Here is a 23,293-nt window from a genome sequence, read left to right as displayed (position 1 = left end):
GTTCACCCACCAAAGAGATGAATAGTTCTCAGCCTTTGATTCAGTGGAATTGCAGAGGACTAAAGAATAACTTCAACGAAATACAGCTACTCATACAGGATCTTAAACCCTCAGCACTATGTCTTCAAGAGACATACATTAAAAATACAGATAACTTCAATCAGAGACAGTATAGTGATTATCACTCTTTTTCTCCTGCAAGAGGTAAAGTGACTGGTGGCGCTTCTATTTTGGTTCATCACAGCATCATACATAGCCCTGCCGCTCGAAATACACAATTGCAAACTGTTGCTGTACATCTTACCCTGCACATCGCGCTCACCCTGTGAAGCTTGTATATACCTCCCTTTTCAAACATTCAACAATCAGACCTTCAAAATGTATATGATTAATTTCCGAAGCCATGTCTCATCATGATCGATCTTAAAGGACACAACCCACTTTGGGGAAGTGTCAACACAAATACTAGAGGTAAAATCATTGAGGATTTTGAATCCGATAATAATTTATGCATTTTTAATGACGATTCAGCCACTTATTTACATCCAGCTACGGGAACATATTCTCCCCTTCCCTTCATTTGCTGATTCTAATTTATGTAATGAGTTTGAATGGGAGGTCCATGATGACCTATGTGGGAGTGATCACTTTCCCACCAATATCAAAAACATTACCCCTGGGGATGATCCACCTTCACCTAGACGAAACATCACCAAGGCCGGCTGGTCATTATATAAAACACTTTGCACTGATCACTTAAAAGCTGACGTTTTGTGAATTTCGAAGATCCTATACAGCTGTTTCCAAAATTAACTCTCGTACACCTGTAACAAAGGTGTGGAATATGATTCAAAGAATTAAGGGCAAAGGTTCCAAATCTACTGTCCACCATCTCGAGGATGGTAATAATATATTAACTGATAAGTCTGATATTGTCAATAGACTTGGTGAAACTCTCGCTAACATTCGTCTTCATCAAATTACGTGCCAGAATTGCAACGATACCAGAAACAACTGGAGAAGAAGAGAATCTATTTTAACTCGGACAATGGCGAAGACTATAATGAATTATTGTCATTAGATGAACTACACACTGTCCTTGAGCAAGCTCACGATACAGCAACTGGTGCTGATAACATACACTATCAGCTCTTGAAAAACTTACTGGAACCATGTTTGGAAACACTTCTAAATATTTTTTATTCAATATGGACTTCAGGGAATTTCCCAACTTCCTGGCGTAATGTCATTGTAGTCCCAATTCCAAAACCTGGCAGGCATCATACAGATCCATCTAATTACAGACCAATCTCTTTAACGAGTTGTGTATGGTATATTGAAACTAATAACCTTATCACAAATATTCAATGTGATTTCTGGAAAAATCGTAGTACCATTGACCTTTTGGTACGTTTAGAATCCTTTGTCAAAAATGCAATAGTAAATAAACAGCATGCAGTATCGATTTTCTTTGATCTCGAAAAGGCATACGATACTACATGGAAGCATGGTATTTTAAAGGATTTACAGGATTTTGGTTTAAGGGGTCGTTAACCTCTTTTTATGTCACAGTTCTTGAAAGGCAGGCAATGTCAAGTTCGAGTGAGTTCTACACTGTCTGATCATTACAGTCAGGATCAGGGTGTTCCACAAGGCAGTATTTTCTCCGTCACCATATTTAGTATTAAGATCAACAGTTTATCCAAGGTTTTAAACGATTCAATTGATGGATCACTTTTTGTGGATGATTTTAATATTTCTTCTCGCGGAAAGAATATCCATACTATTGAACGGCAACTACAGTTTTGTTTAAACAAAATAAATAAATGGTGTCTAAATTTTCTAAATCCAAAGCTTATTGTATACATTTTTGTAGAAAATATAAGCCACATAAGGACCAAGAACTATCTCTAGATGGCACTCCCATCAGAGTTGTTAAGGAGGCCAAGTTCTTGGGCCTAATCTTTGACTCCCACTTAACATTTCCGCCTCATATTAAGTTCCTTAAAACTAAATACCTGAAGGCTCTTGACTTGTTGAAAGTTGTTTCCAACTCAAACTGGGGAGGGGATCAAGCGACCCTCTTACACCTACATCGATCACTTGTCCGTTCAAAACTTGATTATGGCTCCATCGTATATGGTGGAGCCTGCAGAAGCAGTCTTAAACTTCTTGATTCTGTCCACCACCAAGGCCTAAGACTTTGTCTTGGGTCCTTCAGAACTTCACCTATTGACAGTCTCTACGTTGAGGCTGATGAACCATCTCTTGAGCAGCGCCGTATAAAGTTAGCTTTACAGTGCATTACTGAGTTATACTCTAATTAATCTAACCCTGCCTATAACTGCGTTTTTAATCCCCTTTATGAGGATTTATACAACAACAAATCCTCGCTTGTCCCGCCTCTAGGACATAGAATTAAACCCTTCCTTTCTTCGGCATTGAGGTGGAAATCATAGCTCCCTCCCGTCTTCGTTCTTCTCCTCCTTGGCAGTTGGTCAGGACCCAAGTGGACCTAACATTGACCACATATAAAAAATCAGAAACAAATGAATTACAATATAAACAAGAATATCATCAATTGAAACATAAATATAACAATTATAAATCCTTATTTACAGATGGGTCCAAGGACGGTGGCTCTGTGGCTTGTTCCACTGTCATTGGATCCAGAAAAATGTCTTCTAGATTACCAGACAACAGTTCTATTTTTACAGCTGAAACTAACGCCATATTAACAGCTCTTAAATATATCCAAAGACACCATAAACATAAACAGTACATAATCTATTCCGACTCTCTTTCTTGTCTTCATGCTATTGAAAATATTTCTTGTAAACATCCACTTTTAATTGATATTAAAATTGATTAATTGAATTGTATAATAATGTTGCCACTGGCCAATACGGGCACCCGTGGCGAGCCACTTCCTCGTGGTGGGTGCTGGGTAACGCTAAGAGCTCGCCGACACCCCCGTAGTGGACCCGGGGGGATATTTGGCCCACCAACCCGTTTGCCATGGGTTGCGGCCCTGTGTCGGTGGAGGAGGGGATCCTGGTGGTTGAGGGCAATGGGAGCAGGACCAGTGTTCCTATTGCTCAACACACCACTTTGGCCCTTACTTCACCTAGACGGGTGGTAGAACTGGCCCAGTTCTATCAATCGGCTGGTCACGCCAAGCCCTGAGCTACAACTATTTCATGCTCAAAATTTATGAAACTGGTAATTTGATTTTTCATGCTTGGCTCTTTGGAGATTGCAATTTGAAATTCATCATTTGATATATGTCGTATGCCCAGAAGGCGGTGGCTCATGGGCCAGTCTGGTGGAAATATTAATCTTTTGATTTTTCTACTGGAGTATATCATCCGGGTATCCTTGGTGCTGCAAGCTGGAGGCCCGCTTGCTTTAGCACTGTCCTTGTGATACTCCGTGGTGGATGGGGAGCTCGGATGATGAACCATTTAAAACCAACTATGGCTAACGAAACCCCCATTAAAAAAGCAAAACGTCCACTGGACCCTGATGAAGATGATAATGAACACAGACCGACCCAATCAATTGACTACTGGCCACGCTTTATAGTGATCGAGACTCATGATAAGACACCACTAAAGTTGAACCCGTTTGCAGTATCGAAGGCTATTCAAGGCATTGCGGGTGATATAAAAATGTTAGACGCTTGCGTTCAGGAGCTCATCTCATTGAATGTAGTAAACGACAGCAAGCTACAAACCTGATGACAACTGAAATGTTGGTAGGAATTCCCGTATCAGTCTCAGCTCACAGGACGCTCAACACTAGCAAAGGCATAATTCGAGATCGTGATCAGTTGTTTGCGGACATGACGGAATTAGATATTGGGACAGAGATGAAAGATCAAGGTGTCATGCATGTCAAAAGGTTTACAACCCGGAAAAATAAAGAAACTGTTCCAACAAACACATATTTGTTTTCTTTTTCCTCGCCAACTGCTCCAAAATCTGTGAAAGCTGGATACTGTAACATCACTGTTGATACCTATGTTCCTAACCCATTAAGGTGTTTTAAGTGCCAAAAATTTGGACATGGAGTGAATAGTTGTACATTGTCTGTCACGTGTGCTCACTGTGGTGAGCAGACACATACAACAGAAGATTGTACCAACAACTTTAAGAAATGCGTTAACTGCGCCGGAAGTCACTCGTCTTTCTCAAAAGACTGTCCAGTTTGGAAACGGAACATGGAAATTAACAAAATCAAATATACACAAAACATTAGCTTTACAGATGCAAAAAAACTTGTCCAAAGATCAGACTTAACAGAAACTTATGCTTCTGTTACCGGAACATCGCCTTCACCAACCGTGCATGTAATCAAGTCTTCTGTTTGGTGTCAAACCAACTTAACATGGATTAATACTGACACTCCTCAGACGTTGCTACCTGAATCATCCACTCAAACTGCTGACGTACTTCCGGAGCCCATGGGCGTTCAGGATGTACCTTGTACACAGGAGAAATTATCTCAGACAAATGCAAAACGGACGTCTCAATCCAATGTGAAAGAAACTGAAAAAAACAAGCTTAAATCTAGATGTGAATCTTCACAAAAGGGTCAAAGTGGAAGAGCCTCAAAGGGGTCTAGTAACAAAATCCAACTTTTTAATAAGTTCGGATCATTAGAAGATATGGATGTTTCCGAAAACATCCAAACAAGGGCACATAGCTTGTCGCCCTCCAAAAGAGTGCGGGTTAGATCCCCAATAAATCCCCCCAAAAGATAGTTTATTCCAATAATATTGTACAGTGGAACTGCAGAGGAGTGAGGACTAACTTACATGAATTACAGCTATTAGTCCAAGATTTTACACCTTCAGCGATATGTCTCCAGGAGACATATTTAAAACAAACAGTCATTATAATGCATATCATTCTTTTTCACCTCCGGGTGATAGGGCCACTGGCGGATCATCCATTCTTGTCAGACAAAACGTTATTCACAGCCCCGTTTCACTTAATACTCACATGCAGGCTGTTGCAGTGAGAATTACTTTACATGTAGCGTTTACACTATGCTCTCTTTATATTTCACCGTCTTCGGCGTTTGCCAAAACCGATCTTCAAGCTCTGTATGATCAGCTCCCGAAGCCCTGTATTATAATGGGAGACATAAATGGACACAACCCACTCTGGGGTAGTGTAACTACAAACACTAAAGGTAAATTGTTGGAGGACTTTTGTTCTGACAATGATTTATGTATTTATAATGATGGTTCCAACACATATTTACACCCCGGTACAGGGACTTATTCTGCTCTTGACTTGTCACTCACAAATTCAGAACTACTAAGTGAATTTGAATAGTCAGTCCACGATGACCTCTGTGGAAGTGACCATTTTCCTACTGTACTAAAATCTATAACTGATGTTCCTCCGTCATCAAGGCGGAATTTTAAAAAGGCTAACTGGGCTTTATATGAAACACTATGTGCTGAAAAACTTAAACCCGAACGTTTTATTGACGTTCCTGATGCTATTAAATGCTTTTCTGATGAATTGAACTCTATAGCTGATGAGTGCATACCAAATTCCTCTGCAGTTCCACATATTCGAAAACCATGGTTCAACGATGACTGCAAACAAGCTAGGAAGGCAAGGAAAAAAGCAGAACATTATTTCCGTCGCCATCCTATGGTGCATAATTTAAATAAATTTAAAATTTTAAATGCTAAAGCACGGCGTACTTTTAAACAGAACAAACGCCAATCTTGGCAAAATTATGTATCTAAAATAAATTCTCGGACACCCATGGCCAAGGTATGGAACATGGTCCAGAAAATTAAAGGTAAAGGTACTAAATCTACAGTCCATCATCTTAAACATGGGGATCAATTACTTACTGATAAATCAGATATTTCTAATAAACTGGGCGAAACTCTTGCTAAACATTCTTCCTCTTCTAATTATATACCTAAATTTCAGCAATATCAAAAACAACAAGAAAAGGAAACTATTAATTTCAATTCTGATAATGGGAAAGATTATAATGAAACTTTTTCTATTCATGAACTCCATACTGCTTTTGATCAAGCTCATGATACTGTTTCAGGAGCTGATAACATACATTATCAACTCCTGAAGCACTTACCAGAATCCTGTTTAGAGACGCTCTTGTATATATTTGATCATATTTGGACTTACGGGAAATTTCCTCCTTCATGGCGTGATGCCATAGTGGTGCCAATACCTAAACCTGGACGTGATCATACGGATCCGTCCATTTATCGTCCGATTTCATTGACAAGCTGTGTTTGCAAGACCATGGAACGCATGATAAATAATCGACTTGTTTGGTATTTGGAAACTAATAACCTTATCACAGATATACAATGTGATTTCCGGAAAAAACAGAAGTACTGTCGTTGACTTAGTGCGTTTAGAATCATTTGTAAAAAACGCACTAATTAACAAACAACACGCTGTGTCTATCTTTTTTGATCTTGAAAAAGCTTATGACACTACCTGGAAATATGGCATTTTACGAGATTTACATGACTTCGGCTTGTGAGGTCGTTTGCCTAAGTTTATAGCCAACTTTTTAAATAACAGACAATTCCAGGTGCGTGTGGGTTCTACCCTGTCTGATCATTACAATCATGATCAGGGTGTTCCACAAGGCAGTATTTTGTCTGTCACACTTTTTGGCATCAAGATCAACAGTTTATCTAAAGTTTTAAACGATTCAATTGATGGATCGTTATTTGTGGATGATTTTAATATTTCTTGTCGTGGTAAAAATATGCATACCATTGAACGGCAATTGCAGTTGTGTTTAAACAAGATTAATAAATGGTGTCTTGAAAACGGCTTTAAATTTTCCAAATCGAAAACTAATTGCATACATTTTTGTCGAACATACAAACCACATAAAGACCCTGAACTATCTCTAGATGGGACGCCCATTAAAGTTGTGAAGGAAGCCAAGTTCTTGGGTCTTATCTTTGATTCACATTTAACGTTTTTACCACATATTAAACCACTTAAAACTAAATGCCTGAAAGCACTTGACTTGCTGAAAGTTGTTTCAAATTTGAAATGGGGAGGGGATCAAGCTACCCTTCTCCATCTCTATCGATCACTCGTTCGTTCTAAACTTGATTATGGCTCAATCGTCTATGGTGGTGCCTGCAAAAGCAATCTTAAACTTCTTGATTCTGTCCATCATCAAGGTCTGAGACTTTGTCTTGGATCTTTTAGAATTTCACCTATTGACGGTCTCTATGGTGAGGCTGATGAACCATCTCTTGAGCAGCGCCGTATAAAGTTAGCTTTACTTATACTCTAATCATTCTAACCCTGCATATAACTGTGTTTTCAATCCCCTTTATGAGGATTTATACAACAAAATGTCTTCTCTTGTCCCGCCTCTAGGACATAGAATTAAACCCTTTCTTTCTGCTGCTGGCATTCTGGAAAACATAGCTCCCAGGCATTAGAACCTACATCCGTGATCTGATGCAGAAGAAGTGGGACACCCAAGTAGGCATAAATAAATTACATGAAATAAAACCGTATATTGGTTACACCTACTTGGGCTGTCAGTCCAGATTTGAAGAGGTTATTTTACGACGATGTCGTATTGGTCATACACGATACACACATGCATACCTATTGAAAGGTGAGGATCCTCCGTTTTGCATCCCTTGTGATGAGAGAGTCACGGTCAAGCATATCCTGCTTGACTGTGTTGAATTCTCCATCACAATGGATAAATATTTCAATGTCAAAACTGTCAATGATCTTTTTAACACTGTTAATTCTCATTTAATCATTGTTTTGTAAAGGAAATTGATTTCTTGATTGAATTATGAATAGCAAAAAGATGTATTTTAATGATTGGTAGTTTATATTAATAACTAGAATTGGTAGTGGCTGTACCCTCGAAGGGGGTTGAAGTATTGTAAAATTATTGTCCTCCTGAGAGGGTACTTAAGTCCCAAAACATTCGATGTAAATTTAAATCTGCTAGGTTTTTGATCGTAGTATTCTTGTTTTAATTTTGGCTAGCATTTTGTACACTCGCCCGCAGCTGAAGGGATGATGTCAATCCAGCTAGGGTCCATGCAGGTAACAAAGGTGCTGTAAGTCCCCACGGTCCCTAGTATGGTGATCTACCGTCTGTTGTTGCGATCTATAGCCTGATTTTATATTGTATTGTCTAAATAGTCATATTAGTTTTAACTTTTCATGCTTGTTTTAATTAAAATTGTGATATTCTAGTTGTTTTACTGTCCTTCGTTGACATATTTTTTATCATATACATAGATTCCTTTTTCAGGAATGCTCTCATCACCATATGGCTGCAATACTGCCGATGTGGCGTTAAATATTAACTCACTCACTCACTCATCAATATCGTGCCAGACTGACATCTCGTGGGTCCAGGATAAACAGGTTATCCTTGATGTCTCACCTCCGGGAAATCAATCAGTTTCCACAGCTTCATCTCAGACTGAACCAGAAACTGAACCCGATACAGTAAAGTTATCTGCAAAGGGAAAAAGAGACTAAGAAAAAACCAGAGCACTCCAGACAGTGGAGTCTTCTCCAGTTTCCTCTCTTGAGGTTCACAATTCATATGAGACACTTGAAGATATGAATGTGTCTCCTCATCCACGTGTACACGACAACAGTAAGTCGCCATGTGTTGGCAAACGTATATCCCCAGTACTTCCACCATCACCATGAGTCCTAGTTCTTTAATTCAGTGGAATTGCAGAGGTATGAAATTATTCATGTCTCCAGGAGACGTATATAAAATCTACAGACACTATTAAGTTACGGCAGTATAATGGTTATCACTATTTCCCTCGCCAAGGAGATAACGCAACTGGAGGTGCTTCAATTTTGATACACCAGGGTATTATCCATAGCCCTGTTGCTCTCCGTACCAGTCTCCAGGCTGTTGTTGTTCGTCTGACCTTGGGCATTGTGCAGCTTGTATATACCTCTATCTTCTACCATTCAACAAGCAGATCTTCAAACCCTGTATGATCTGCTTCCGAAACCATGCCTCATCGTGGCGATCTCAACGGACACAACCCACTTTGGGGAACTGCTCACACTAATGCTAAAAGTGCAATCCTTGAGGAATTAATTTTCAACAACAACTTATGTATTTTCAATGACAACTCAGCCCCTTACCTACATCCAGCTACGGGAACATATTCTTCCCTGGATTTATCACTCAGCGATTCAAACTTATATAATGAATTTGAATGGATGGTTAATGATAACCTGTGTGGGAGTGATCACTTCCCCACCATTCTCAAAACAGTTAACCCTGATGATGATCCACCTGTGTCAAGAAGGAACTTTACCAGAGCTGATTGGTCATTATATAAGATTCTGTGTGTTGAACACTTGACGCATGATCTTCTTAGGAACAATGAAGATCCTATACAGTCTTTTTTCGGATATCTTAAATGACATTGCTGACAGGGCAATTCCACATTCCTCTGCAACTCCACACATTAGTAAACCATGGTTTGATCATGAATGTAAACAGGCCAGAAAGTGCAGGAAGAGAGCGGAAAAACATTTTCGCAAACATCCTAAGGTCCATGATTTAGATAAACTTAAAATTCTAAATGCCAAGGCTCGACGCGCATTTAAACAGAATACGCGTCAGTCTTGGAAGAATTATGCATTAAGAATAAATTCACGTACACCAATGTCTAATGTGTGGAACATGGTCCAAAAAATAAGGGCAAAGATTCTAAATCTACTGTACACCATTTTAAGGATGGTGATAATCTCTTAACTAATAAAACTGACATAGCCAATAAAAATGGCGAAACTCTTGCCAAACATTCTTCATCATCAAACTATGTCCCGGAAGTTCAGAAATACCAGGAACAGCAGGAGAAGAAAAGAATTAATTTTAACTCAGACAATAGTGAAGATTACAATGAACTATTTTCACTACATGAGCTATATGGCTCATGATACCGCAACAGGGGCTGATGATATTCACTATCAGCTCCTGAAACATTTACCTGAAACATGCCTGGAAACACTACTAGATATATTTGATAAGATATGGACTACGGGGAATTTTCCAACTTCATGGCGTAATGCCAAAGCCTGGCCGGAATCATACTGATCCTTCGAATTACAGACCAATCTTTATAACGAGTTGTGTCTGCAAAACCATGGAACGAATGGTAAACAATAGATTAACATGGTATCTTGAAACCAATCACCTTATAACAAATATCATTTGGTACGTCTAGAATCCTTTGCTAAACATGCTATAGTATATGATTCCACCATGCCATTTAGAGAGTGGTCAAATGCAACATGTCATATTTGGGATTTCACTTTCTTAGTAAAGTACAAATTCTCGTACTTTTTTGGCTGAGTCCCATCCGGGATTCGAACCCACACCCTCAGAGTCAGGCACCTAATCGCCAGCACACAAAGTCAGCCGCCTAGCCCGCTCAGCCACCGCGACTTCCACAAAATCCCGAATGGGAGTCACCCAAAAAAGTACTAGAATTTGTACTTTACTAAGAAAGTGAAATCCCAAATATGACATATGTTGCAAATGCTATAGTAAATAAACAACATGCAGTATCGAGACCACTTGGAAGTATGGCAATTTAATGGATTTCCATGATTTTGGTTTAAGGGGTCGTTAACACCTTTTTTGTATCACAGTTTTTAAAAGAAGGCAATTTCAAGTCCGAGTAGATTCAACTTTGTCTGACTGTTATAATCAGGATCAGGGTGTCCCACAAGGCAGTATTTTGTCTGTCACACTTTTCAATATCAACATCAACAGTTTATCCAAGGTTCTAAATGATTCAACAGATGGATCACTTTTCGCGGATGATTTTAACATTTCTTGTCTGGGCAAAGATATGCATACTATTGAACGGCAGCTACAATTGTGCTTAGACAAAATAAATAAATGGTGTGTTGAAAACGGCTTTAAATTCTCTAAGTCAAAAACAAATTGCATACACTTCTGTAGAAAATACATACTGCAGAGGCAAAGGCCATATTAACAGCTCTTAAATATATTAAAAGACACCCTAAACATAAACAATATATAATCTATTCAGACTCTCTTTCTTGCCTTCAGGCTATCAAAACTTTGTCATGTAAACATCCACTTTTAACTGAAAGTATTGAACTGTATAATGATCTTGCTACTGGCCAATACATCTTCTTTTGTTGGTTACCAAGCCACGTAGGCATTTCTGGTAACATGATGGCCGATCTTGCTGCCAAGGCAGCACTCAACAAATCTGTGACACCACTTCTTATTCCATACTCTGATTACAAAGCTAGCATTAGAACTTACATCCGTGATCTGACCTCGGGAGAAGGCTTTTCTAAGTTGGATAATTTGTGCCCAATCCTTTTCTTAATGAATTAAATATGTTTAAATCAAATCAAATAAAACAAATCTGATGCAGAAGAAGTGGGACACCCAGGTAGGTATAAATATATTACATGAAATAAAACCGTATATTGGATACACCTACTTGGGCTGTGAGTCCAGATTTGAAGAGGTTATTTTACGACGATGTCGTACTGGCCATAGAAGATATACACATAAGTATTTGCTTATGGGTGAGGATCCTCCGTTTTTGTATCCCTTGTGATGAAAGAATTACAGTCAAGCATATCCAGCTTGACTGTGTTGAGTATTCCATCAGAAGGAATCAGTATTTTAATTCACAGACTATGAAGGGTCTTTTTAGCAATATTAGTCCTCGTTTAATTGTTTCATTTTTAAAGGAATTAGATTTGTTAATTGAATTGTAAATAAATAAATATTTTATAATTGGTAGATTAAATTAGTAACTCAAATCGTTAGTGGCTGTACCCTCAAAGGGGGCTGAAGTACTGTAAAATAATTGTCCTCCTGAGAGGGTACTTAAGTCCCAAAACATTTGAAGTGAATTTAAATTTTCCAGATTTTTAGTCGTAGAATAAGTGTTCGTTTACTTTATTGTGGAATCCGAGAAGGGACATTGTCGCGTTGTCGCCCTCTCAAAAACAAGCAAAATGAGGCAAAAATTAACCAAAACGCGACAATGCGATAATGCGACATATTTTGACCTTGAAAAGTGTCGCTATGTCGCGTGTCGCACTTTGGAGGAACAGAGAAAATGTTATTTGAAACGCGATACGCGACAATGCGACACTTTTCAAGGTCAAAATATGTCGCGTTATCGCAATGTCGCGCTTTGGTTAATTTTTGCCTCATTTTGCTTGTTTTTGAGAGGGCGACAACGCGACAATGCGACAACGCGACAACGCGACAATGTCCCTTCTCGGATTCCCTACTTTATGGCTAGATTTGTCTAAATTGCTAACAGCTGAAGGGATGATGTAAATCCAACTAGGGTCATGCAGGAAGCAAATGTACTGTAAGTCCCCATGGTCCTTAGTATGGTGATCTGCCTTCAGTTGTTGGCAACCTATAGCTCATTTTTATATTGTACTGTCCTCTATAGATACATTGTTTTAGGTCTAATCACTAGTTTTACCTTCTACTCGGTGATATTCTAGTTAGTTTTACTGTCCTTCGTTGACAGTTTTTTTCAATGTATGTGCTATTAATTCATTGGCATTTTTTATAATTAATCGTTCTCGTCTCGATATGACTGCAATATTGCCGATGTGACGTTAAATATTAACTCTCACTCACTCACTCACAAAAGCATTTCTCCACACTGAATAGAATGGGGCTTGGTGACTACTCACAATGCTGTAAAATATAATTTAAACTAAATGATTCCGACAAACATTTAGAATGTGTGAAACTTCTCTTCTGGACGAACCCAAAATTTCGTGACTTGATAATTTCCAGTGGGGCGGGAAATCAAACCATAAAAGAACTTTGTGTGAAAACATGAAACAACAAATAAATGGGTTAGGATTACCAAATGCATTCTAAAATTAAACGAGGTTAATTAATCAAGCACACGTGCATACCAGTGCATGTGTTCAGTGTTATACTGACGGAACATCACAAGTGTTCCTGAGTCTTATACTGACGGTACATCAACTGTGTACCTGTGTATATGCTGAGTGTTATACTGACGGTACATCACCTGTGTACCTGTGTATATGATGAGTGTTATAATGACATTGCATCATCTGTGTACCTGTGTATATGTTGAGTGTTATACTAACGGTACATCACCTGTGTACCTGTGTATATGTTGAGTGTTATACTGACGGTACATCACGTTTGTACCTGTGTATATGCTGAGTGTTATACTGATGGTACATCAACTGTGTACCTGTGTATATGTTGAGTGTTATACTAACGGTACATCACCTGTGTACCTGTGTATATGCTGAGTGTTATACTGACGGTACATCACGTTTGTACCTGTGTATATGCTGAGTGTTATACTGATGGTACATCAACTGTGTACCTGTGTATATGCTGAGTGTTATACTGACGGTACATCAACTGTGTACCTGTGTATATGCTGAGTGTTATACTAACGGTACATCACGTTTGTACCTGTGTATATGATGAGTGTTATACTGATGGTACATCAACTGTGTACCTGTGTATATGTTGAGTGTTATACTGACGGTACATCAACTGTGTACCTGTGTATATGCTGAGTGTTATACTAACGGTACATCACGTTTGTACCTGTGTATATGATGAGTGTTATACTGATGGTACATCACCTGTGTACCTGTGTATATGTTGAGTGTTATACTGACGGTACATCAACTGTGTACCTGTGTATATGTTGAGTGTTATACTAACGGTACATCACCTGTGTACCTGTGTATATGTTGAGTGTTATACTAACGGTACATCACCTGTGTATATGTTGAGTGTTATACTGACGGTACATCAACTGTGTACCTGTGTATATGCTGAGTGTTATACTGAGGGCACATTACCTGTGTACCTGTGTATCTCCTGAATGTTATACTGACGGCACGTCACATGTGTATCTGTGCACATGCTGAGTGTTATGCTGACGGCACATCAGGTGTACAAATGTAAATTCTGAGTATTATAATCAAGGCACATGACATGTGTGACAGTGGCGCAGTTGCTTGTGCCACTGTCATTGGATCCAGCACAATATCTTCTAGATTACCTCAGAACAGTTCTATATTTACTGCAGAAGCTAACGCCATATTGACGGCTCTTAAATATATTGAAAAACACCCTAAACAAAAACAGTATATAATCTATTCACACTCTCTGTCTTGCCTTCAGGCGATTAAAAACATTTCTTGTAAACGTCCACTTTTAATAGAAATTATCGAATTGTATAATGATCTTGCTACTGGCCAATACGACATCGTCTTTTGTTGGTTACCAAGCCACGTAGGCATTTCTGGGAAAACACTGTCTGACCTTGCTGCCAAGGCAGCACTCAACAAATCTGTGACACCACTTCTTATTCCCTACACTGATTATATAGCTACCATTAGATCTTACGTCCGTGGTCTGATGCAGAAGAAGTGGGACACTCAGGTAGGTATCAACAAATTACATGAAATATTAACCTATGTCGGTTACAGCTACTTGGGTTGTCAGTCCAGGTTTGAAGAGGTCATCATGCGACGATGTCGTATTGGTCACACCAGATATACCCACAACTACCTATTGAAAGGTGAGGATCCTCCGTTCTGGATCCCTTGTGATGAAAAAATCAGTCAAGCACGTCCTGCTTGACTGTGTTGAATACTCCATCACAAGGGATACCTATTTTAAATCACGAACTATGAAGGATCTTTCTAACAATATAAGTTCTCGGTTATTTATTGGATTATTAAAAGAATTGGATTTGTTGACGGATTTGTAAATAGATCAATATTTTATGATTGGAAATTTAAATTAATAACTCAGATTGCTAGTGGCAGTACCCTCAAGGGAGGTTGAAGTGCCCTAAAATTATTGTCCTCCTGAGAGGGTACGTTAGTCCCAAAACATTTGAAGTAAAATTTAATCTTCCACACTTTTAGATGTAATATTATTGTCATTTTTATTCGTGTCTAAACTTGCATACATTTGCCAATAGCTGAAGGGATGGTGTAAATCCAACTAGGGATCATGCAGGTAGCTAAGGTACTGTAAGTCCCCATGGCCCCTAGTAAGGTGATCTACCTTCAGTTGTTGGTGATCAATAGCCAATTTGTACGTGGTATTGTCTAACATAGTTTTCTGCTTTTAAAGATACATTCTAGCTACCTTTAACTCTTTTATATGATTCTCTAGTTATTTTACAGTCCGTCGATGACTGGTTCTTTAATTACTTGTATTTTTTTTGTGTGCATCTACAACATTTCCCGTGACTATATGGCTGCAATATTGCCTATGTGACGTTAAATTTTAACTCACTCACTCACTCACATGACATGTGTACCTGTGTATATTTTGAGTGTTATACTGACAGAACACGTGTGTACCTAGGTATGTGCTCAGTGTTATACTGACAGTACACCACGTATACAAGTGTATATGCTGAGTGTTTTCCTGACGGCACATCACATGTGTACCTGTGGATATGCTGTGTTTTAGTCATCACGTGTGTACCTGTGCATACGTTGAGTGTTTTACTTGACTGCTGAAAGAGTGTCCGGACGGAACTGCCTCGCTAACGTCGGTAATAAATCTCTTCCATTAAACATTGATACTGTTATTTGTTTCCATGATGAAACAGGGGCAAATTCTCTCATCCCACTATCAGAGCAAACCACTAATTGTCTGATCAGGGTTAACGAATTAAGATCTAGGTGTTACCAAGGGTTCCAGAAATTGAAATTTGAGAAGTTTGTATTTGCAACCAATCCCCTCGTATGTTCCTGTTGCTGGTGTGGTGTTGGGCATTACGGAGAGCGAGTAATGTTTACCCCACAACATATCGTGTATAGGGAGATTGCTTCAGCACCCTATGAAATATTCAATGACATCAGCTTGGCTTGTGACAGATAAGAGTGGGACAATACCGTGGAAGGAGCCTGAACGTTGGCTAGTTTAAACAACCACAATGGCGAGTCCTTCAGGCTTCAACGACAGATAATTACCTGAATAGAAAAGTATTGAAACAACAGAGGGCATGATTAAGATATGAGATGTTGTCAGTAGAACTGACTCTCGGATTAATTGCACAAAGGCGTGTGCCCCTGGATTAATAGATCTGCAGGACCTAGCTGTCTTTGATGTTGATTTAAAAATGGTTATCTTTATATCCATCATAACAATGTTCGTAATTTCTTCAGACCTACGCATGGTCTGTATATTTCTCTATGATCCATGGTCTGTACATTTCTATATGATCAACAGTCTGTAATTTCTATTTGATCCACGGTCTGTACATTTCTATTTGATCCACGGTCTGTACATTTCTATGTGATCCATGGTCTGTGCATTTCTATATAATCAACGGTCTGTACATTTCTATATGACCCACGGTCTGTGCATTTCTATTTGATCCACGGTCTGTACATTTCTCTACGATCCACGGTCTGTACATTTCTTTTTGATCCACGGTCTGTACATTTCTCTATGACCCACGGTCTGTACATTTGTATATGATCAACGGTCTGTACATTTCTATATGATCCACGGTCTGTACATTTCTCTATGATCCACGGTCTGTACATTTCATTTTGGTCCACGGTCTGTACATTTCTATGTGATCCATGGTCTGTACATTTCTATGTGATCCGTGGTCTGTACATTTCTATATGATCAACGGTCTGTACATTTCTATGTGATCCATGGTCTGTACATTTCCATATGACCGACGGTCTGTACTTCCTTCAGGTGGGGGGCAGTAGGTATGGTAGAAACCTAACAATCAGCACAGTCAATCACAAGACAATATGTATCTTAGTAACCTAACAATCAGCACAATCAGTCAAAAGACAGTTGTTATCTTAGTAACCTAACAATCAGCACAATCAGTCACAAGACAGTTGTTATCTTAGTAACTTAACACAAAGCACAGTCACCCACAAAGCAATGGCTATGCCAGTACGTAATAATCAGACCAGTCATTGTGGACAGTAAAGTTTAACAGTCATCAGTGTCAACAACAAGAAAGGTGAAAGTCTTGTAACTGCACCAATAACAATGAATAACTGTCGCTGTCCACTACAAAACAAATTGTGCTCTAATAACTGACCAATTACAGGAGTAGGCCAGTAATAACAGTTACAGTCAAGTGTAGACAGGTAGCCTAACAGCCTAGTAGCCAACAACTCCATACAGTCAACTGCAAGATCAGGAATAGTCTAGTCATATAACATAATCAGCTGAGAAACAAAAGTATTCAGTGAATAATATGACAACGACTATCCTAGTAAATGATGGATCAACATAGACAACTATGAGAGGAGCGGTCAATTAAATGAAGAATTTACAGTCAACGATCGGATAAGAGAGATTCTAGTAATAGGTATTAATCGGTAGTTGCGTGTGCATATTGTTCAGCTAGTAAAATACTCGCTGCCTCTTCGTTGACTTTGTTTCGAGGGCGGTTGTGCCGAGTCCAGACAAATTGTAAATGTGGTCAACATGATTCAACAATGTGAGTAGAGTGTACACAATGATGGAGAATGGCGCAGATTGTAAAACGTTTGGGACAATGGGTATGCCTGATATTGGGAATGTGAAATATGGTCAGTGCCTGGTGTCGACAGGTAATCTGTTCATTGATATATTTTGAAATGAAATGTTTTTTAAAACTGTGATGTACTTTCATTGTAACCCAGTGTTTGTTGCGAAAATACGGACATTATTCGTTTAGTCTGTTATAACAGAACCAGTTAAGGTCGCCTCATTGCCTTGTCAGTACATCGGTCGGGAACTCTACCACCTTACCGATGTAACCGCTGAGTGCTGACAGCGCGTGTCTGAAAGCCTGGAGGACGGGACGCGCAGTCGGGAAAACTACCCACCACTGCATGGGAGTCCCCACCGAGTCCCTACCCCTCTGTGAAGGCGTGGTGGTTGTAGTGGCGCTGAAGAACTCACGGTACAGTTTACCTGTGTATTAAGTACCAGGACCACATGTGAAAATTCATTAAATTCAAGGTTGGTTTATATTATTTCCATTCAGTTATTTTTAGGTTTTAGACCAAATCGCAGAGGTTATCGACGAAAGAGTAAAGCTGGCAGCCGTGTCCGGCAGTGACCTGAACACGGAGTAGAAAGAAACAGAAAGAAACAGAGGCAACATGGACATTTTGAGTCATCACATACTGAAACAGTTATATGGCATCTACTGAACAAATGGTGGTTGTTTGGGTATATTTGATCAGCGTCTGCAGTGCGGTAAACTTCATCTGTATTTCTGTAAAGGTAAAGCTGTTCTGTATACACATGGGATTTGAATGTTTAGTAAATGTGTTGCATCACACGTGAAGTCCAAGTGTCTTTTGACGAATATTTGTGTTTGTTAAAATTCTAGCACATGTAGGAATAAGAGAGAACGTTTCAGTGGAAACGCATGCATGGATACAGCGAACTCAAATGAATTCTGCTATGACAGAAAAGTTGTGAATCAGCAATATTACTTTTACACTGTTTGTCTCAGCCAAACATGTCTAGTGCCTAGGTATGTTGTACGAATGGAACTTGAACATAATCACCAACATCTCTGATCTGTACAAAAAAACGAAAGTAACACACGCGAAGTCCATGCACCAAGAAGGCATGGGCAATTCGGTCGGAACAGGTAATTTCAACAGCTGAAATATTCACCTCAGTATTAAGGTCTCGCTCACACAATGTATCTACACTACGTTTTGTATAATAATTTACACATGTTTGCATTGCGTTTTGCAACATAATTTGCACCACACTTAGAAAAGTAATCTGCAAAACAATTACCATTTTGATGTCATAAATGAATAATATAATATAGCTGTAGGTTTTGTTCAATAGCACAGAGGACCTGGTTCAGTGGTACAATATGTCATGATTCGTGTTAAAGACTCTGAGCAAAAACTCGTAGAAGAAGTAACAAGTATTTAACTCCACTAAAAGACAATCAAAATTTGTGGAAATTCTAAGATATGCATAAATATTAACCGACAATGTGAATATATTTTTTGGCACACTAACTTCGTTCACATGACCACAATCTTTAGAAATATTTGCAAGTGGATAGCTCACTTATATTTTCACAATTTTAGAAGCTTTGAGAATGAATTTACTCAACACAACAGAATTATGTCACTAATAATCACTGTTTTAGTAGCGTTCAAACCTAACATGCTGAAGTCATAAAGCTACGTGTGTGTACTTAAATCTGTCACATTGTGTCATCAACATTTTGAAATATTTATATCAAATTGTAACAATTCAATTATATAATTTTCAAGAAGACTTTTTTAGTTGTGAGGGGCTGTGTAAACTAATTTAGCTAATAGTGTCTATGCAGAGTTAACGGATAAACGTATACAATGTACCTTATACCATATGCTACATTTAATTTCGCTGTACTGGATATAACCTGCAGCCAGTTAAATGCTGCTGGCCTGCTGCAGGCGAATAAACAAGCCCCGTATGACCTCGGGGGTTCTCACGTGTATAAAACACTGCTTCGCGCACTGAACTCCACTTAGATTTTAATTAGCGCCATGGATTTTGGTGTTGATATGGAGAGAGAGAGAGAGAGAGGGGGGGGAGGAGAGAGAGACGGGGCCGTTATAACTGGTGTTTGTGCTACAGACGCCCTTCATGTTGTCACTGTGGCATTCACGGCGTCATCACTCACACACACACACACACACGCACACACACATTGGACATCTTACATACTGTCTGACTGAAGCTGAAATAAAATGTACACATTTGCTTTCTTGATTGCTGACAAATTTATTGATAAATGTTTAAACGAGCTTACACAATATCCAGCTATGCCAGCTCTCACCGCGCAGTACAGATTTCTACTCCCTTCCCCCGCTGCCGATACGTGTGGCTGTAGAATAAATAAACAATAAACTATCACAAGCACTTGGATATTATGATGGATGATAATTTCATTCTTTTGTGCAGATTTTTTACTCACTCATTGGTGTATTATGAGTCGGAAGGAGCTTTTAGAGGGAGCTCTTTCGTGAAAATATTGCCATTTTGTCACATACATCGGCCCCGGAATAAAGCCGCCATGCTCGATTAATGTGCCAGCGAAATGGAAAACCCTCGTCTGCTGAAAAGACCAAATCGATATAGCAAAATATTTGAGTGAATTACTCTACATATTCCATATTGGTAGTGTCCCTTACACTTGGACAAATTGAAACGTGTTTGGTATAATTCCCAGCGTTGTGTTAGCCAGATGAAACCTCTCACTCAGTGAAAACCCTCATGCTCAATACCTCATTAACACTGCCTTTAAACCCGTGCTTGCAATGTTTGCTAAATAGATTAAGAAATCTGATTAATTACTCTAAATCACTTTGCATGATGACCCATGATTTCAGTGTACAAATTGACTAATTTCAGTTCTAAACGTGCGTTTAGTCTATCGATTCCTTCAATCGAGGACGTTCACTGTTCGTAGTGACAGTGTGAGTGAGGGGTTGACACTGAAAGTGTGGGAGTGACAGTGTGGGTGAGGGGTTGACATTGAGAGTGTGGGAGTGACAGTGTGAATGAGGGGTTGACATTGAGAGTGTGGGAGTGACAGTGTGAGTGAGGGGTTGACACTGAGAGTGTGGGAGTGACAGTGTGAGTGAGGGGTTGACATTGAGAGTGTGAGAGTGACAGTGTGAGTGAGGGGTTGACATTGAGAGTGTGGGAGTGCCAGTGTGAGAGACTGACTATCCAAGTAGTTATGTTGCGACATTTTTACAAACAGATGATGCAAGAATTAATCTACATTAAAACTTCAAGAAAATTGATTAAGCAAATAGCTTATATGGAAATATTTGACACAACATGTTTAAAATGAACGGATACATCAACTTTGCAACTGATTCCGGTAAAAGGTAATCTCGATTATCCAGTAGATATGGGCCTTGTAGTGAGTCTAGTTCTAGCAGTTTGACCAGAAATGACTACAGAGCCCTTTCAAGTAAATGTCAGAAAATAAGACAGGTACCAATGCTTGTCCCCAAATTGAGATACAGACAGGCTGTAATTGAAACAATTCAATTTACTTCAGAGTGATTCTACTCACAATTCAAAAAACATTATGGGATGCGAAAGGTCATTTTTCCTTTTAATACAGTTTTTGCTTTTGTTTTAAATTTCTTGTCGGAACGCCGACCACGTGTACTCTAGTTATAGTAATTACTGCCTTGTCTAGTGAGGGCTGAAGATGTGTGCCCTCAACAGAAGTGCCCCTTTCCCACAGTCTGCTCACCATTGCCTCTGTTTCCCTGAACTCAAGCCACTTATGCTTGAAGGCAATGATTATGGTAAACAAATTCATTTATGTGTATGAATACAACTCAATGTGACACTCTCATTACCGCAACTCCTACAAATTCATGCTTTTCTCGGCGTGTCCAGATTGCTCATTTATTGCGTGGTGGTGAGCCAGGGTGCTCGTTTACCCCATTGCAAGTTAATTTCCTGCGATCTGCCTTCCCATTTATACGATTAATTCAGGAATTATGTGCTAATTGAAGATGTGTTACTTAAATCAAATAAGGCTGATAATTTGTCATCAATTGATGGCCTATGACCCGTCTCGCGCCACGCTAAGGAGGGAAGAAGACGAGGCCGTCGGGGGAGATTCATTGACTACAGTGTTGCAGCAATTAGTGTCATAATGAATGTTTGTATTTGAGCATATAGCATCGCACACAGCAAGTGCACGGACATATACCTACACATAACGATATTGTGGATGTGATCAAAGAGAATCCTCATGCAATCCAAAGTTTTGCTGGAGACATCCTCGTAGGATTTCACAAATCATTAACACCAATTCACACTTCCAACAAACCGAAAGTCTGACCAATATATTGCTGTCTGAACCAGGGTCTGGCAGACTTGTAATACCATATTGGAGCAAGATTGTTGTAACATTCTGGACTTAGAATTGTGTGGTTGTCGTGGTTGCATCACCACCATCACCTGTCATGTGGATGGTTTTGAAAGGCTAACTGTTAGTGATAATTGGATGACCATGGCAGTTTAAGTAACTGTAATGAATACGTGTCAGTTTTAATCTTGAGCAACTATCTTACCTTGCCGTTTAGTGTTGTATGAGAGTGAGACGGATTAAAGGTGAATGCAGATATGCCTTGTGTGAAAGCAAGGCCTGCCCCCAACCCTAGCCCCCGCCCACACCCCCCACCCCCCCACCCCACCCCACCCCAGCCGCTGACACTGTGTATCCTGGAACAATTGCTGCAAGGACTGTAGTGGCGACTGTACCTCTGTGTGGCGTGTCGGGTCTGGCGGGCCATTTGAGGGGGAAGATTAGGGGAGCATTTAAACAGGAAAGAAGCTTCAGCCCCTGACTAAGATGGCATGTGATTGAGTCGACCAGCTCCGGCCATCCCCTGCCCGACAATAGGCTTGTGTTACCCCCAGTCTCTCGCGGCCCTCATTAATTCAACTCCATGCTTGCACTGTATAAATACGCATTAGCTACAAATGCGCCTATATCCTTTCCATTACTCTGTAATGAGATCAAGTAAAGAGATCTGCGGAGCTGATTCAGGGACAATTTCGGCAATAATCAGTCTCCATTACAGCGCAGCTCCTTCTGACGTTCGCTCGACTTGCTCCGAAATGCAATAATTAAGACAACAAGTCTGATCGTTAGTCTCGTATTCTCATGGATATCGCGGCTTCCGTTGCTCTCACAAGCGCGTTTTCTAAAGCAAATTGAGTAAATTAGCCGACAGGGAAACAAACTTCTCATTCAAATGGCAAAATTGGGCTATACAGAGTCTTTTTGTTAGAAATCGAATTTGCACTTGCTCGGGCTAAATTTTGTTCTCGATTCCTGAGCTAGATTGATTTAAAAGGTTCATAATTTAGCCAATAAATTGGCTATGAATTAACGAATCAATCCAGTTTAAATCGAGAATGCCTTCAATAAACCGAAGCACAAAAGAATAACAATACTAATCTCTAGTTCTAGTCGGACATGATCGTTTAGACAATTAAATTATCATTTAAATTTGGAACTAGCATCAATTGGCCAGACCTGATTGGGAGCAGCTAACAGCTATTCTGCCTGCAGTGCGAAGTGAGAGCGACCATTCATGACTTGTTAGTGTAACTGAGACGAGACGTGACGCGAACACAATGGCAGACAACGGCATGATGA

This window comes from Haliotis asinina, chromosome 2, assembly GCF_037392515.1.
Source record: "Haliotis asinina isolate JCU_RB_2024 chromosome 2, JCU_Hal_asi_v2, whole genome shotgun sequence".
NCBI classification, from domain to species: Eukaryota; Metazoa; Mollusca; class Gastropoda; order Lepetellida; family Haliotidae; genus Haliotis; species Haliotis asinina.
This window is presented reverse-complemented; position numbering follows the sequence as displayed.